The sequence below is a fragment of the Acipenser ruthenus genome, unplaced genomic scaffold, assembly GCF_902713425.1.
Source record: "Acipenser ruthenus unplaced genomic scaffold, fAciRut3.2 maternal haplotype, whole genome shotgun sequence".
NCBI lineage: Eukaryota > Metazoa > Chordata > Actinopteri > Acipenseriformes > Acipenseridae > Acipenser > Acipenser ruthenus.
The window spans coordinates 4439-17394 of NW_026707957.1; the positions used below are offsets into that span (position 1 = coordinate 4439).

At 40.5% G+C, this 12956-nt stretch overlaps 1 non-coding gene across 1 annotated transcript; it reads left to right on the forward strand.

The window, feature by feature from the left end:
* Nucleotides 1-797: 797 nt before the first annotated feature.
* Nucleotides 798-1004, forward strand: LOC131728557 (small nucleolar RNA U3). Its single transcript, XR_009322724.1, has one exon. It is a non-coding gene; the product is annotated as a small nucleolar RNA U3 (small nucleolar RNA).
* Nucleotides 1005-12956: the final 11952 nt, after the last annotated feature.

Below are 12956 nucleotides of genomic sequence, written 5' to 3' on the forward strand. Positions count from 1 at the left end.
CTTTGCCAGGTTTTTTTTGGACAATTTTTAAGAAGGATGGGTTTAATTCATATAAATTTGACAGTGCCCTACAGTTGGATGATGCCTTTTGTATACAAGAAGGCTTCAAGGTTTATTTTAGAATATGATCTGATGGATTGGCCAAAAGCAAAGTGGAAACTTAAAGATTTGCAGAAAAAGAAACTGGCAAATAATAAATTAATCAAAGTTAATTTTCAGTGTGCAGACGTGTCAACAGTTGTGTGGAGAAATGTAGGATATCCTGGCTTATCTAATACTCAGAAGGATATAGCTTGGCTATCTGTACATGCACGCTTACCTTGTCGGCAGTTTATGTACAAAAGACAAATGGCAATGACAGATACATGTGTAAGAGTTGATTGTAAGGAAACTGAATCGGTGGAACATGTCTTTTGTAACTGTAAGTTTGCTAAAGGATGTTGGGGGAGGGTAAAAGTGCCTCTGAAAAAATTTATCAAAACAAATGAATTGACATGGAATGTGATTATGTTGGGCCAAGAGGGGGTTTAAAAACAGATCATTGGAAGAAGGCATGGCTGATCATCAACAGTGCCAAAGAAGCTTTGTGGTTGTTGAGAAACATGAATCTGTATAATAAAACAAAAAATCAAGCAACAGAAATTGATTTTTGTAAAATTGTTTTTGGTAGAGTGAAAGATTATATCTGGATGGATATTAAGAACTTGGGTAAAAACAATGCAATGAAAAAATGGAAAATTAATTCAATGACAGATTTATTTTTGTAAAATGTATGTTTTGGTGATGTGATTATGTAATGGATTTTTCTAATAAACTTTTATATAAAGCTAGCAAAATGCGTTTCTAAAGTGTTTGGACTCGCTATCCATGAGGAGGAGTGAAAGTGTTTGTTTTTGAGCGTGAAGGGGACAGCGAGTGTTGTTTTCAGCCAAATGCTCGCTGTTATTGATGACCGTTCCAGTGTTCCTTAGGGGCCTGGAGGAAGCAGACACGTTCTGAGTGGGTATCATCAAAAAGTACAAAAGACTAACTACAGTTGCAAAGCACTGCTGCTTTTTCGATGATTGATTAAAACTATCAAACTGGCAGGAAACATATAACACATTAATTGCGATCGATTTGATACCAATAGGCTTACATAACAGCTATTGTGTATAGACAATGTCATATACGCCGAAATGAACACGGACGGTCTTTATTAAGGGCTGACTCGTTTAGATGTTCGAGAGATCTCGGTGTACTGGACAAATCTACTGGATTTTTTCCATGTCGTAATTGTGCCGCCCGTGATAATGCATTTAAAACTAAGAATTTTACAAGCCATACGATGAAAAAAGAGTACCGAATCTTACAAGTGATGACCTGTGCTTCAACTCATGTCATTTATTTGATTTCTTGTCCTTGCCATTTGCAATATGTTGGTACAACTACTAGACAGTTACGATTGTGCATTAATGAGCAAGCATAAAAGTTCAATTAGGAGAAAATGTATTCATCTACTACTAGCTACACATTTTGTAGATGCCAAACATTCAGTTTCAGATATTAAATTCTGTGGCATACAAAAAATATTTCAAGATTGCAGAGGCGGTAATCTCGATTAAAAACTATTACAATGTGAATCTAAATGGATCTTCAATCTCCATACGGTACAGCCTGAGGGATTAAATGAAGAGCTAGGATTATCATGTTTTCTGTGATATAATGCGCAAGGATACTTATCTTTCATAAGAGCTTGAATAAATTATAGTGCTTTGAGATTATGTCTGTTACTAGCGGATTGTTTAGAAATGTACTCAATTATATTACAACTGTTCTGTCTATGAAATATATCTGTAACATGTATGTAATGTCTTTGTGGTTTTTTGATGAAGTTAATTTGCTAACAGACTGTTCTGATTTGTTTCTAACCATGAAGCGATCACTCTGGTCTAATATAAACAGAAAAAGAATAAGTTCACGCACACACGTGTGATTTACTGCAGCGTCAGACATTGGAGGTTCAGCAGTGTACTGCAGTGTGGTGCAAAGTCATTTGTGTAAATCAGGATGGCCAATCAGTCTAAGGCACTGTGTTTAGGTCACAGTTTCTCTGGAGGCGTGGGTTCAAATCCCACTTCTGACAAAACTTTTTGTTAATTTATTTATTTAAACGTCCACCGAAAGCTTGGTAATTAGATTTGTTTTTCTTGTTACTATTCAAATCACAAGGTCGTTAAATGAGAGAAAGTCACTGCAAGCTCGCACCTCACCACTTCCTTCACATTGTTAAACTGCCTCATTATGATGAGGCCTCTAATTATGCCTTTCCAATACTTTGAATGTGTTATTGTTCAGTTTAACATGAGAACATCTGGGTAGAACAATCATAATGTCCGCAGGACTTGTTTTTCTCGGGTTTTAGTATGTAGCTTTGTGTGTGTGGCCGTTAGCTCAGTTGGTTAGCTTGTGTTGCTAATAACACCAAGGTCGCGGGTTCAATCCCCGTATGGACCATGACTTTTCTTTTTTTCATTTGTAATGGCGCCAAAATGAACATTCTTTAACAAAATGAACCGAAGCGATATGAAGTACAACCAGTAATATTTCAGACTTCCTGGGCTTTATACATGTATTAACAATGAGCACATACATTTAAAAAGAAAGCTTACATAGTCAGCAGGATTCGAACCTGCAGAGGGAAACCCCAAAGGATTTCTATTCCATCACTTTAACCACTCGGCCACAACTACATGCTCTCACGGTTATAAAGTGATAATGCATTTGAAACTAAGAATTTTACAAGCCATACAACAAAAAGAGTACAGTATCTTACAAGTGATGACCTGTGCTTCAACGCATGTCATTTATTTGATTTCTTGTCCTTGCCATTTGCAATATGTTGGTAAAACTACTAGACAGTTACGATTGCGCATTAATGAGCAACCATAAAAGTTCAATTATGAGAAAAGATATCCATTCACCACTAGCTAGACATTTTGTAGATGCCAAACATTCAGTTTCAGCTCTTAAATACCGTGGCATACCAAAAATATTTCAAGCTCGAGGAGGTGATAATCTCGCATTGATCAGTACTTCTTTCGAAGTCAGTCAAGTCGGTCGAATGAAATCCAGTGACAGGAAGCAAACCATAGTTCGCAGGATATCAGCACCCCTGTCATAGATGTGAGGAGGACTTGCATGGATACAATTAGTGATGAACCTAATGATCCTTGTGAACCCGGTCAGGCAAACCAGCATAAGAGAGAAAAGAACCTCAACGGGCACAAGCCTGGAGTTAAATGGCCAAGATCTTCGGAGAAAACTGTGTGGGACACAGTAAACACAGATCTCTGCTTTGCGTTGGAAAGGTTAAGTGGAACAGTTGAAAAGAAGCTGGATAAATTTTGGGACATCATCTACGCATATGGAAGTGAGAGGTTTGGAGTTGAAAAAAGGAAGGAAAAGTACAAACTATACCTGGAAAGTCTAGACGGCAGCATGAGATTGAACGCTTAGTTAGAGAAAGGAGACAGCTGAGGAAGCAATGGAGAAGAGCAGAACAAAGTCAGAAGGAGGGACTCAATCTCTTACAAAGGGTCATAAAAGATAAGCTTGCAACATTGCGCAGAGCTGAGCGCTTACGGAAACGCTACAAAAAGAAGGAGCATGCGAGAACTAACTTTTATAAAGACCCATTCAAATTTCTAAAGAAGTTATTCACCAGTGAGAAGAATGGCACACTAAAAGCATCTAAGTTTGAGCTGTTAGAGATATTTGGAGGAAACACATACTGATTCAAAAAGGCAGGAGCCTATGTCAATTCCTTCAGACATCCCACCTATCAATCCACCAGAAAACCAAACTGAGGACTGTGCACCTAAGTGGAAAGAAATAGAGCAAGCTGTGAAAAAAGCAAGGGCTTCATCATCTCCAGGGCCTAATGGAGTTCCGTACAGAGTGTACAATGGTGCTTCAGGAGTTGTTCTACGAATCCTGTGGAAATTGATGAAAGTGGTATGGGAAAAACAGGTTGTACCAAGAGCATGGGGCTGAGCAGGTGGAGTCTATACCTAAAGAAAAAGATTCTACAAGCATCAGTCAGTTTCGCCCTATTTCCCTATTAAACGTAGAAGGCAAGATTTTCTTCAGCATTATTGCTCAGAGATTGTCAACTTACCTATTAAAGAACTGCTTTATTGACACTTCAGTACAAAAAGCAGGCATTCCAGGTTTCCCAGGATTCTTAGAACACATAAGAACATAAGAAAGTTTACAAACGAGAGGAGGCCATTTAGCCCATCTTGCTCATTGGTTGTTATTAGCTTATTGATCCCAGAATCTCATCAAGCAGCTTCTTGAAGGATCCCAGGGTGTCAGCTCCAACAACATTACTGGGGAGTTGGTTCCAGACCCTCACAAAAATTGCATCGCTGCTGCTGCAAATATTAGGGTTAACACCTAAAACGTCTGTGTCCTCAGAAGGCTCTGTTTATATGACGATTAGTATCAGGATCATATAACAAGTACTGCTTTATTACAAATTGAGCAGAAACTGCATTTTTGTATTAAGTAAAAAAAAAGTTGAAAAATGGTGACAAGCTTTAAAATTGCATCGCTGCTGCTACAAATATAACACCTAAAACGTCTGTGTTTCAGTGTGTTTCAGTGTGTTTCAGTGTGTTTCAGTGTGTTTCAGGGTGTTTCAGTGTGTTTCAGTGTGTTTCAGTGTGTTTCAGTGTGCTTCAGTGTGTTTCAGTGTGTTTCAGTGTGCTTCAGTGTGTTTCAGTGTGTTTCAGTGTGTTTCAGTGTGTTTCAATGTGTTTCAGTGTGCTTCAGTGTGTTTCAGTGTGTTTCAGTGTGTTTCAATGTGTTTCAGTGTGTTTCAGTGTGTTTCAGTGTGCTTCAGTGTGTTTCAGTGTGTTTCAGTGTGTTTCAGTGTGTTTCAGTGTGTTTCAGTGTGCTTCAGTGTGTTTCAGTGTGTTTCAGTGTGCTTCAGTGTGTTTCAGTGTGTTTCAGTGTGTTTCAGTGTGTTTCAATGTGTTTCAGTGTGCTTCAGTGTGTTTCAGTGTGTTTCAGTGTGCTTCAGTGTGTTTCAGTGTGTTTCAGTGTGTTTCAGTGTGTTTCAATGTGTTTCAGTGTGCTTCAGTGTGTTTCAGTGTGTTTCAATGTGTTTCAGTGTGCTTCAGTGTGTTTCAGTGTGTTTCAGTGTGTTTCAAGGTGTTTCAGTGTGTTTCAGTGTGTTTCAATGTGTTTCAGTGTGTTTCAGTGTGTTTCAGTGTGTTTCAGTGTGCTTCAGTGTGTTTCAGTGTGTTTCAGTGTGTTTCAGTGTGTTTCAATGTGTTTCAGTGTGTTTCAGTGTGTTTCAGTGTGTTTCAGTGTGCTTCAGTGTGTTTCAGTGTGTTTCAGTGTGTTTCAATGTGTTTCAGTGTGCTTCAGTGTGTTTCAGTGTGTTTCAGTGTGTTTCAAGGTGTTTCAGTGTGTTTCAGTGTGTTTCAGTGTGTTTCAGTGTGCTTCAGTGTGTTTCAGTGTGTTTCAGTGTGCTTCAGTGTGTTTCAGTGTGCTTCAGTGTGTTTCAGTGTGTTTCAGTGTGCTTCAGTGTGTTTCAGTGTGTTTCAGTGTGTTTCAGTGTGTTTCAGGGTGTTTCAGTGTGTTTCAGTGTGCTTCAGTGTGCTTCAGTGTGTTTCAGTGTGTTCAGTGTGTTTCAGTGTGTTTCAAGGTGTTTCAGTGTGTTTCAGTGTTGTTTCAGTGTGTTTCAGTGTGTTTCAGTGTGTTTCAATGTGTTTCAGTGTGCTTCAGTGTGTTTCAGTGTGTTTCAGTGTGTTTCAAGGTGTTTCAGTGTGTTTCAGTGTGTTTCAATGTGTTTCAGTGTGTTTCAGTGTGTTTCAGTGTGCTTCAGTTGGTTTCAGTGTGTTTCAGTGTGTTTCAGTGTGTTTCAATGTGTTTCAGTGTGCTTCAGTGTGTTTCAGTGTGTTTTCAGTGTGTTCAAGGGTTTCAGTGTGTTTCAGTGTGTTTCAGTGTGTTTCAGTGTGTTTCAGTGTGCTTCAGTGTGTTTCAGTGTGTTTCAGTGTGTTTCAGTGTGTTTCAGTGTGCTGGTGAAAGAGGGAGCCATCGCTATGTTTTAGATATACAGCATATTCACATGACGTATCCATTTGTTATTTCAGATCGTGGCGGAGCTCCAGAAAGACGAAGGTTGTGCGGCCTGGTGCGCACCCCCAAACGCCGAAGTGGAGAAGGGTCCATGTGAACAGCAGCTGAACATGGGTCAGTCGGTCCTAAGAGATAGGCGAACGCCGTTCTGAAAGGGAGGGTGATTGCCTCCGTCGCCCCCCGGCCGATCGAAAGAGAGTCGGGTTCAGATCCCCGAATCGGAGCGGCGGGTGTGCGGCCTGGTGCGCATCCCTCAATTTGTCAATGGAGAATGTCAGAGGGAAGATTAACTATCTTCTTTGCACTCTTTCTAGAGCAGCAATATCCTTTTTGTAACAAGGTGACCAGAACTGAACACAATATTCTAGGTGAGGTCTTACTAATGCATTGTAAAGTTTTAACATTACTTCCCTTGATTTAAAATCAACACACCTCACAATATATCCGAGCATCTTGTTGGCCTTTTTTTTATTGCTTCCTCACATTGTCTCGATGAAGACATTTCATTCAACATAAACTCAACATAAAGTCAACATAAACTCCTAGGTCTTTTTCATAGATCCCTTCTTCAATTTCAGTATCTCCCATATGATATTTATAATGCCCATTTGTATTGCCTGTGTGCAATACTTTACACTTTTCTCTATTAAAATGTAATTTGCCATGTGTCTGCCAAGTTCTGAATGCTTTCTAGATCATTTTGAATGACCTTTGCTGCTACAACAGTGTTTGCCGCCACTCCTATTTTTGTGTCTGCAAATTTTACAAGCTTGCTTACTATACCAGAATCTAAATCATGAATGTAGATTAGGAATAGCAGAGGACCTAATAGTGATCCCTGTGGTACACCCCTGGCTACCTCACTACATTTTGAGGTTTCTCCTCTATTTAGTACTTTCTGTTTTCTACATGTTAACCACTCCCTAATCCATGTGCATGCATTTCCTTGAATCCATACTGCATTCAGTTTGAGAATTAATGTTGAAAGGGAGAGAAGATCTTCTCCACAGACTTTTGAATGACAAATGTTTGTTTTGAAAAGTAAATGTTGAAGGCCGGGAAGATCTTCTCCACAGAAGATCCTCCCAGCCTTTCAACTTTTTTCAAAACAATACAATTAAAAAAGGCATCAGTGTTTAATTTCCAGATGATTTTAAACTTGCAGCACATTTCAAACGACTATCGAACATTATTTCTTTAAAACAAATGTGGATATTATTTATTTTTCAATAAAGGATTTTAAGATTTTTTTTTCTCAAAGAGTTTCCCAGTTTTCAATCATTTGAAACAAGTACTGTCTTCCAAATGCCTGTTCCTAACGAATTGGCTATTCTCCTTGCTTGACACATTCCTATTTTTATGAAATGTAGCAGTTGCATGAGAGGCAGAGCTGCAGCATCTGCCCAGCTAGGAGCTGCCTTGCTGTGCCAAGTTATGCGCTCCATACCCCTTGCTGTGCGGATCTTTGTTGTATTTAAATGACATTTTTACGCAGAGGAGCAGGGTACAGACAAAGGAGCAGGGACAGTTCAAAGGGAGCAGAGGGCAGGGTAGATTAAACAGCTTTGTATGTAGATTAAACATATTTATACTGGGGCAGTACACAATAGCCGGGATCCCTGTACTAGCCAATGTTGTGACTTAGTGTGGACAATACTGGAATATGACCAGAGTCAGAATAGTGCTACATGACCATAGTCAGAATTGAGTCACATGACCAGAGTCACAATAGTGCTACATGAACAGAGTCACAATAGAGTTACATGACCAGAGTCAGAATACTGCTACATGAACAGAGTCAGAATTGAGTTATATGACCACAGCCAGAATTGAAGTAAATGACCAGAGCTACAAAAAAAGCTTCACCTTCTTCTAAGGTATAAAGTCGGTCCTCTGTCACAAGTACAGGTGTTATACACTGACACAGCCCCTGTGTAAATGAGATCAGGCCTTTATACACTGACACAGCATCTCTGTCAACAAATACAGGTGTTTATACACTGACACAGCATCTCTGTCAACAAATACAGGTGTTTATACACTGACACAGCATCTCTGTCAACAAATACAGGCCTTTATACACTGACACAGCATCTCTGTCAACAAATACAGGTGTTTATACACTGACACAGCATCTCTGTCAACAAATACAGGTGTTTATACACTGACACAGCATCTCTGTCAACAAATACAGGTGTTGAAACACTGACACAGCATCTCTGTCAACAAATACAGGTGTTTATACACTGACACAGCATCTCTGTCAACAATACAGGTGTTTATACACTGACACAGCATCTCTGTCAACAAATACAGGTGTTTATACACTGACACAGCATCTCTGTCAACAAATACAGGTGTTTATACACTGACACAGCATCTCTGTCAACAAATACAGGTGTTTATACACTGACACAGCATCTCTGTCAACAAATACAGGTGTTTATACACTGACACAGCATCTCTGTCAACAAATACAGGTGTTTATACACTGGCACAGCATCTCTGTCAACAAATACAGGTGTTTCTACACTGACAGCATCTCTGTCAACAAATACAGGTGTTTATACACTGACACAGCATCTCTGTCAACAAATACAGGGTGTTTATACACTGACACAGCATCTCTGTCAACAAATACAGGTGTTTATACACTGGCACAGCATCTCTGTCAACAAATACAGGTGTTTATACACTGACACAGCATCTCTGTCAACAAATACAGGTGTTTATACACTGACACAGCATCTCTGTCAACAAATACAGGTGTTTATACACTGACACAGCATCTCTGTCAACAAATACAGGTGTTTAGACACTGGCACAGCATCTCTGTCAACAAATACAGGTGTTTATACACTGGACACAGCATCTCTGTCAACAATACAGGTGTTTATACACTGACACAACATCTCTGTCAACAAATACAGGTGTTTATTACACTGACACAGCATCTCTGTCAACAAATACAGGTGTTTATACACTGACACAGCATCTCTGTCAACAAATACAGGTGTTTATACACTGACACAGCATCTCTGTCAACAAATACAGGTGTTTATACACTGACACAGCATCTCTGTCAACAAATACAGGTGTTTATACACTGACACAGCATCTCTGTCAACAAATACAGGAGTTTATACCTCTGGCACAGCATCTCTGTCAACAAATACAGGTGTTTATACACTGACACAGCATCTCTGTCAACAAATACAGGTGTTTATACACTGGCACAGCATCTCTGTCAACAAATACAGGTGTTTATACACTGGCACAGCATCTCTGTCAACAAATACAGGTGTTTATACACTGGCACAGCATCTCTGTCAACAAATACAGGTGTTTATACACTGACACAGCATCTCTGTCAACAAATACAGGTGTTTATACACTGACACAGCATCTCTGTCAACTAATACAGGTGTTTATACACTGACACAGCATCTCTGTCAACAAATACAGGCCTTTATACACTGACACAGCATCTCTGTCAACAATACAGGTGTTTATACACTGACACAGCATCTCTGTCAACAAATACAGGTGTTTATACACTGACACAGCATCTCTGTCAACAAATACAGGTGTTTTATACACTGACACAGCATCTCTGTCAACAAATACAGGTGTTTATACACTGGCACAAGCATCTCTGTCAACAAATACAGGTGTTTATACAGTGACACAGACCCTGTGTCAATGAGATCAGGCCTTTATACACTGACACAGCAGTGTTGCTCTTCATTGCTGTGTATCTGCTCTTATTATACTGCTTGTATTTACTCTAACTGAAGTTGTTGCTCTTCATCTGGCTCTTCATTGCTGTATATCTGCTCTTATTATACTGCTTGTGTTTACTCTAACTGAAGTTGTTGCTCTTCATCTTGCTCTTCATTGCTGTGTATCTGCTCTTATTAACTGCTTGTATTTACTCTAACTGAAGTTGTTGCACTTCATCTTGCTCTTCATTGCTGTGTATCTGCTCTTATTATACTGCTTGTATTTACTCTAACTGAAGTTGTTGCACTTCAACTTGCTCTTCATTGCTGTGTATCTGCTCTTATTATACTGCTTGTATTTACTCTAACTGAAGTTGTTGCACTTCATCTTGCTCTTCATTGCTGTGTATCTGCTCTTATTATACTGCTTGTATTTACTCTAACTGAAGTTGTTGCACTTCATCTTGCTCTTCACTGCTTTATTTGCTCGTATTGTAACTGAAATTGTTGCACTTTGTATCTTGCACTTAATTGAACTGTAATTGTAAACTGTCAGTCACCCTGGATAACGGCGTCTGCTAAGAAATAAATAAATAAATAAATAATAATAATAATAATAATAATAAGGTGGGGGGTTCGTATTGTGGAGAACGGGAGGAGAGGCGTGCGTGGTTTTGAAGTGCTGGTTTACCGGCACGAACCTGTTTGTTTGTTTATTTGTTTGGCCCTTGTGCCTTTTTGTTTGTTTTTGTTTAAACTGTTTGTTTTTGTTTTATCATTTAATAAAACGCTGAGTGCCCATTGCGCTCAGTTTCACCGCCCGTCAGTGTTTTGTCTTTGTTTTTGGTCTGACACGTCACCACATCAGCCATCTCTGTGACAGACGTCCATAGCTTGATGTCAGCAAGACAGCTTATCATATTGTTTTATAGAAGAGACACTACTTGTTTTAAGAGACGGGTATAGCTGGATGTCATCAGCATAGCAGTGAAAGTTGACACCATTTCTACGGACAATGTCACCCAATAACAGCATATATAATGTTAATAATAATAAGAAGAAATAAGAACAGCAACCGAGTGCTCAATAGATTACAGTTGCCGCAAATAACAATTTGACAGTCAAAGAAAGTTAAAAGCAAAAATATTGAATCTGTGACGATTCTATGCAAACCTTTCTATACTCTTATCAATCAATCTGCAATGTTCTCCATATCAACCACTCTGAGAAATCTTTAAATCTTGAAGGTGTGAAAGTCAATGTGTTACATTTTTAAGTTATTTTATTGTAACTTTGCCTCGCCTACCTGGATAAAAACCCATTGCATACACATGTGTGTGTAATATAAATAGAACAGTGTTTTAGATTCCATTAGTGTATCTGCACATTCTGATCATCATTCCATATCAAAATGGCTGGAAATAGTTTTCAACACTGGTCAAATGTTTGCACATTTAAAGTCCCTGTTTATCACTTCGAGGTTGTATTATTATACTGTGGATATTGAAAGTGCAGAAAACTGTCTACCCTCACTGTCATACACTTACCCCATTTGTGCTGGACTGCAACGACCTCTCACTCTCTGTGCTGCACTGACCTGAGCACTCTGTGTCTGTGCTGGACTGTCCTGAGCTCTCACTGTCTGTGCTGGACTGTCCTGAGCTCTCAGTGTCAGTGTCTGTGCTGCACTGTCCTGAGCACTCGGTGTCTGTGCTGCACTGTCCTGAGCTCTCACTGTCTGTGCTGCACTGTCCTGAGCTCTCAGTGTCTGTGCTGCACTGTCCTGAGCTCTCCCTGTCTGTGCTGCACTGTCCTGAGCTCTCGGTGTCTGTCCTGCACTGTCCTGAGCTCTCACTGTCTGTGCTGCACTGTCCTGAGCTCTCGGTGTCTGTCCTGCACTGTCCTGAGCTCTCACTGTCTGTGCTGCACTGTCCTGAGCTCTCGCTGTCTGTGTTGCACTGTCCTGAGCACTCTGTGTCTGTGCTGTACTGTCCTGAGCTCTCGGTGTCTGTGCTGCACTGTCCTGAGCTCTTGGTGTCTGTGCTGCACTGTCCTGAGCTCTTGGTGTCTGTGCTGCACTGTCATGAGCTCTTGGTGTCTGTGCTGCACTGTCCTGAGTTCTCGGTGTCTGTGCTGAACTGTCCTGAGCTCTCGGTGTCTGTGCTGCACTGTCCTGAGCTCTCGGTGTCTGTGCTGCACTGTCCTGGGAAGATTTTTTATACAGCCACAAGCCGACACACAAACATGCAATTACAACTGGAACTAAAAGAATCCAGTAGAGTTCTCCTTTCAGAACAGCTGGTACAGTGAGTTCAGCTGGAATAGGTGGTGCTATGGGTCTAGCTGGAACCAGGACTAACTCAATCAGACCCCACCCAGGCTGTTTGGGAGCATAAACCTCTCAGCAGTATTTTCCTCTATCTTCCAGTGTGACTTTCCTCAGCAGCAGTGAAGCATCCCCGCGCTGCAGCTCAGAATCGAACAGGCTGGTCCTGCCCGCATACTGAGGAAGCTGTTCGGCAAGCCAGTCCCTGTTGTTATAGTAACAGTGAACATGCTTGTATGTGTCTGCTCTTGTCCAGAACACATCTGACCTCGCATCCCAGCCTTCTCCAGCTGTGAGGTTGAAAGTGCAGTTCAGGATGCAGTCCTGCCCCACAGTGCAGTTCACACAGCTCGGGACTTTCACAAACTCATTGGCGGTGACACTGCAGACACCCAGCATGAGGAGTGACAGCACCCCGGTAACCACGAAGCACTGCCTCGTCCTGAACTCCATGCCAGGGTCCCAAAGTGATTTTATAACCAAATCACTTAATGATGTAAATGTTAAACAAGTGGATACAGGACTCATTTTACCCTCACAAACCTTTTGAAAACTTCGCTCTGTGCCAGGTATAACTATCATGCATGATCCGACAAGAACGGTAGCGTATTCTGTATGTAGAGTCACGTATCATGTGATTAAGGAGTAATATAATAGTGTTTTCTGTTTCGGAAGGCTGCTTCGTTTTCAGCTGGTGGTTTAACGGTATGAGTATAGTGGATAGCCACAGATCATGTTGAAGAAATCTAGTTGAATTTTCTGCAGGTCTTTCATTG